Raw genomic sequence first — 6,111 nt, 5'->3', positions numbered from 1 at the left:
CTCGGCGGAAGCCGCGTAGTATGTTTGACTTCCGAGGTTTGTTCAAAAAACGAAGCATTGACTTCTCGGTTTTCGGCGTTTGAAAACCGAATGTTTGACTGTATAATGATTTTATCAATTTTAGCAGACATACCAAAAAAAAAAAAAAAAGACACAGCAAATTTCACCACAAGATGGAGCCATCGTAATACCATATCTATGCGTGATGGTGTATTGCTATAAGCATGTTTTCTGGATCCCACCAGCGAGACGTGTTGTAGTATAGAGAAAGCAACAAAGGGTATTGAGGCACACTGAAGAATAACACATCTATTAAGGCATAATAATATGCTCTCAGCACCAGCCAGTGTGGCCTAAGCTCGGGAGTTGTATAGGAATGCAGGGGAGATAGGAAGTTGCCTTATACTGAGTTTATACCATTGGTCTGTCTAGCTCAGCAGTATCTACACTGACTGGCAGCAAATCTCCAGGATTTCGGGCAGAGATGCTCTCCAAGCCCTACCTGGAGATGCTGGGGATTAAACCTGGGACCTTCTGCATGCAAAGCCAATGCTCTACCACTGAACTATGGCCCTTAAGAAACCACGTTGGCCCACACGGTCAGTCAGAGATGATGGGAAGTGGACCCCAGACTCTCCTCTACCTTCTTCTTCCCAGAACACCCTGCTAAAAACACTCTTTTCCTGTCACCTCACACCCATTTACCCTGACAGCTTTCTAAACTCTGTTCACAGGACAAGGGGGAAGGGCAGTTCTCTTTCATTGGCTCTCAATGGCCCTGTATTGTTTCTTAATGTCCATAGCTTGGCCAAGTCATTTTACATAGGTGAGCCCATGAATTCCTCTGTAGCTGGTATTTCTAGCTTCACATCTCAAATAATCAAAATCCTACCATTTATTAATTTCTAGGGTTTAAGGGAGTCCCCCCCCCAAAAAAAACCTGGCCACATGACCTGGAAGCTGTACGCCGGCTCCCTCGGTCAATAACCCACGATCTCTTCTTAGGTCATTATGACGTGTCAAGTATTTTAAGTAAGCCCTGTTTAGAGGAAAGGCTGTGTCCATGGGTGTATTCAGGGGGTGGGAGAGAGCAGCTGCCTCCCCAATCAAGTAAATAAATAAAAATGCTTAACTAAAAATAGAAATTGCAGAAAGATTTTGACAGATTTTTCTGAGCACTTGGGGTCAAAAGAAAGTAATTTAAAACAACTGCTGTTGAGACATTTCATTCCGAATCTGATAGACAGCCAGACAGAGGATGATGACAGGTGGGCGCCCTGTCTCCCTAACATAAATCCTGACTATTGCCCACGGCTGTGCCCTTTAATCTGAACGGCAATTGAACCTGCTCTGCATTATTTATAAACAGATTTCTACACTGCCTTTCACCAAAAATGGTTGCAGGGTTAAACAACAAAAAATTAAAAGGTAATGTAAATCATAATACAATTTTTTTAAAAAAATTCTAGTAAAGTACATAAGTAACAACAAAAATGACTTCAGATTCAAAGCTTGACAACAAAAGGTGAGTTTTTACCTGACACCTAAAAGAATAAAAAGTTAGGTCAAAGTCATTCTGCAGATGCAGAGTCACCACCGCAAAGGCTCTTCGACAGGCCCGCACAGAACTCATTTAATTTAACACAGGGACCCCAAAGCGACCAGTCTTTCGTTGATGGGCAGGTTGATATGGGAAGTGTTAACAGGACCCCAGGCTATTCAGGGCTTTAAATGCCAACATAAGCCCCATGAATTGAGAGTGGAACGTTGGGTTATTGATCATTATGAAGTGGTCCAGCATTAAACGAGAGTGTAGTGAATTAGCAAAGAGCCTTTGAAAAAGTCTCAAGATCCCTTCCCATGCTGAGTGGTGCATCTTTCTTTCAGGGTACCCACTGTGTGTATGTGGTAAAGAGTGACATCATAAGTGCTCACAAGTAGGGCTTTTAAGTCATGTGCATCAACTTACCTCCCCATAGTATGGGCATCCTGAACCTGCCGTCAAGTTTTCCTGTAATGTTTTGGCCGAGCATTGCTTGGCATAGAACACTGTGGCTGTGGAGATTCCTAAAAGTAAAGGTGAGGAAAGCTCTTTTAATTATGCCAAATGTATATGAAGGTAAAGATGCATACTTTATAAGGTAGCAGAAAAGTAGCTAACTTCCTGCTATAGAGCACGTTGCCAACACTGGTGCAATGGTACCTTTGAGGCCATTTTTTTTAAAAAAGCTTTTGTACTGCTGAATTTATTATAATTGTTTCACCGTGGATGTTTTAGTTGTATTTTTTAAATTTGTTATTATTTGATTGCTATATGCAAACTTTCTGTGTTACACAACATCTCTAAATAAATAAAAAAACATTAAAAGGTTACCAGGTCATAATCTTGCAGATTAAAAACCGTTACCTGTTCCAGATGTTTATTTTCCTTATGTTATTGAGCTTCACATCGCATAAGGTGGCTTCTTAACGCATCAACGGGGCCATGAAGAGAAAATGCATCACCAAAAGGTGCTGGTTTGTATAACATTTACATATGCTAATTTATATGCATAGATTTACATTTTAAAATAATTCCTTTTGTTTAAATATAATCTTCTCCAACTTCAACTATGTAATAGCAAGGAGACAATACAAATCGGGAGTTGGGGGCTTCGTTTATGTAGCCAGTTTCACAAAAGATTTTCTCCCAAAGAATCCTGGGAATTGTGGTTTACCCCTCAAAGAGCCATAATTCTCAGCACCGTTAGCTACAGTTCCCAGGATCCTTTGGGGGCAGTCATGAACTTTAAATGTGTGCGCAGCCTGTAGAATCTTATGCTTGACTATTTGAGAAGGAAGTCCTTACTGTGTCCCGTGTAGACTTATCCACGGGAAAGCATGCATGGATCGTATCCTTACAGTGCAATCCTAAATTAGATAAATTAGATAAATTAGATAAACAAATAGCAAAATATACATCAGGAGGCTTAGTTTGGTCAGTATTGAGTATACACTTCCAGAGTTAAAGCAAAATACATTACTTCTGGTGAATGAGTCACCATAGCTGCTAGTGGGCCGTGAAATTTTGTGCCCCAGTTTTTAAAGATATCTACCCATGTACTACCTGAAACCAGAGGGGCACATTGGTTGCCAGATGTGACATTTTTTCAGCTCTCCACCCCCACTATAAAGATTTTACCTGAAGGACATCAAGTTGATGAAGGTTGGCAGACGGGGTCCTCTTCATCAGATGCACCGTTGTTCTTGAATTACCAGTTTATCCGGGAAGGGCAGGGGGTTAAATGAAGAGGCCAGAAGGAAAGGATATAGAAAAGTACAGTCAGTGATAATTATTAAGAGCAGCCATTCAGGGAAATCACACAAAACAATTGTGTTGAAACAGACATCCTAGTAACAAGGCAATTAACAAAAGTAGTGTTATAAGAATTTTGAGGTCATATATATATATATATATATATATATATATATATATATATATGGACAGATCGTGAAGCTGAGGCTCCAATACTTTGGCCACCTCATGAGAAGAGAAGAATCCTTGGAAAAGACCCTGATGTTGGGAAAGATGGAGGGCACTAGGAGAAGGGGACGACAGAGGACAAGATGGTTGGACAGTGTTCTCGAAGCTACGAACATGAGTTTGACCAAACTACGGGAGGCAGTGCAAGACAGGAGTGCCTGGCGTGCTATGGTCCATGGGGTCACGAAGAGTCGGACACGACTAAACGACTAAACAACAACATATATATATATATATATATATATATATATATATATATATATATATATATATATATATAATTGTTCATAAAACATGTACATGAATGTACAGAAACATGTCTGAAGCAGCACAGGAAGACAGGCCTGACTGACACCATTTTGACTCTCTCTCTGACCAGGTGTTCCTCTGCAAGGAAGAAGGGGGGTGGGGGGAACCTTCTCATTGTCTCAGGAATTAAAGTGATAATCCCTGGCATCCTGATACCTGGGTGCCAGACAAAAGGGTGCGATTAACTTGGCTGGGAAACAGGGAAATGTAAATATCTCTCTTTTTTGTTGATTAGGTTTTGGGGGCAGGGGACAGGGTCCAGGATGCTCAGATTACTGCCACCAGACCTCCCCTTTCATGATGTACCTATGATGAATCTAGGGAGGGGGGTCTTGGGCTACACCCCTTCTGTGACATATGGATGATGCTTCTGGGGGGTGGGCTGAAACCAATTTCAAATTTCTTTTTAAGGGCAGGACACCTTTGTTTGGGGTTCCTTCCTTGTTCTCCTGCGTGAGAGGAAGGACCCTGTTGCAACAGCGAAAATAAAAGTGCCTTGCTTCGTAAGTCCTGGTTTGGTCTCTGTTATTTGGTGGGCAGGAGACGCTTAAATTCGTCTGCCTGCCAGGATACCTGGACTCTACCTGGGTCAAGGATCCACTTATTCCTAGGACCGTGTAGCTCCGCAAATTTTTACAACAGTAGTGTGATAAAAATCCACAAGTGAAAGCACTGAACCTTGTGATTAATTTATGTATCAGATTGATATATAAAAACACAACCAAAACACTCAATATCTCTCCCTCTATATTATATACTACAGCAAAAAAGTACAAAAATTGACAATTCAATTTGAGCCTGAGAAGTTTACAAAATAATCACAGTGACTCTTCACAAGGGCTGTGGCAAGCAAAAACTATACAAAATACTCCTCTGGAATTTGTCTCCACATATTTCCTAGAAACATAGCTGCCAAGTTTTCACTTTTCTCGCGAGGAAGCCTATTCAGCATAAGGGAAAATCCCTGTAAAAAAGGGATAACTTGGCAGCTATGCCTAGAAAAAGAGAAAATACTGGCTGTTATCTTGTTATGATAAATCTTTAATAAAAGTAAAGAGAAATTATCTAAACGTGTTGGGAATCCACACAGTCAACTTTCTTTGTTTCTGTAACAACCCAAAGTTGAGCGGCACCATAAAGCATTAGCGTTTGTGGACTTCATAGAAAGCATGAATTGTTATCCTTAAGATTATCTGCGCAAATAGTTGCCAGCATAGGAGCCAACTCCTAGGGTCAACCTCCCAATAAAATATTTGATGGGACCGCCCCTCCCCAAAAAAAGGTTAATGGGCATTGCCTTTCAAACTGTGTGCATGCACCACATCTTGTGATTATGTGGGGCAAGGTTTACCTGCCCTCCCCCCAATATTTTTTTCAAGATGCTGCTTTTTAAAGGGCTGTAAAGAGCTGTATTATAATATGCAACCTTCATGGGGCATTTTAATGTTAGCTGGTATCAATAAATAGCTCATCAGCTACCGGTAATTAACAAGTGATGTCATTAAAAAACCACTTTACCCCTATTATTTATTTATTTATTTAAATTTGTATACCGCCCTCGGTAGAGCTCAGGGCAGTTCACATAACATAAAAATACAAGATAAAAACCACACAAAAATCTATGTATTCTGCATCATTATTGCATTCCCCACACGTCGCCCTTTGCAGCAACTGCAACGTTGTTGTTTTTAAGAAAGGGGGTGGGGAGTATATGACTCGTGATTGACAACGTGCGGCCGCAGCGGCAACATTCCACGTCTATCATTTATACAATATTTATTTATTTATTTATTTATTTATTCATTTAACGGCTACAAACTCCCGCCTTTCCCAGAAGCGCATGCGCCTTGCCTCAAAAGTCCGCGCGCGGGCCAAACGTCGCTGTACTGCCCCTCCCCCCGCCCACAGCGCTTGTTAACGGCAGCGCGCAAGCCTCGCGCCTTAGCTGCGCGCCTGCGCCTCGCCTTGAAAGTCCGTGCGCGAGGGACAGAGAGCGCTAAAAGGGGGCGGAGTTGTTGTTGTTGTTTTTTTAAAAAACCACAACAGCCCAAAAGAGCGTGTGCGAAGCGGAGGGGGTTTAAAAACCACGAGTCCACGTTCTTAACGGCGGCTCAGGACATGAATAGCGCGCACCAAGTGTGGGCGGAGTTAGAGAGGCGGGGCGGAGAGCGCAAGGCAAATCACGAGTCTTTCGCGTTGAAGCGCGCGCGGGCGCTCAAGGGGGGCGGAGCCAAAACGCGAGAGTTCCCTCCCCCCACCCCAGCTGCTAATAAATTAAC

Source organism: Zootoca vivipara, chromosome 17 (assembly GCF_963506605.1).
Source record: "Zootoca vivipara chromosome 17, rZooViv1.1, whole genome shotgun sequence".
Classification (NCBI taxonomy): Eukaryota; Metazoa; Chordata; class Lepidosauria; order Squamata; family Lacertidae; genus Zootoca; species Zootoca vivipara.
The sequence above is the reverse complement of the archived record's forward strand: the minus strand, read 5'-3'. Positions refer to the sequence as shown.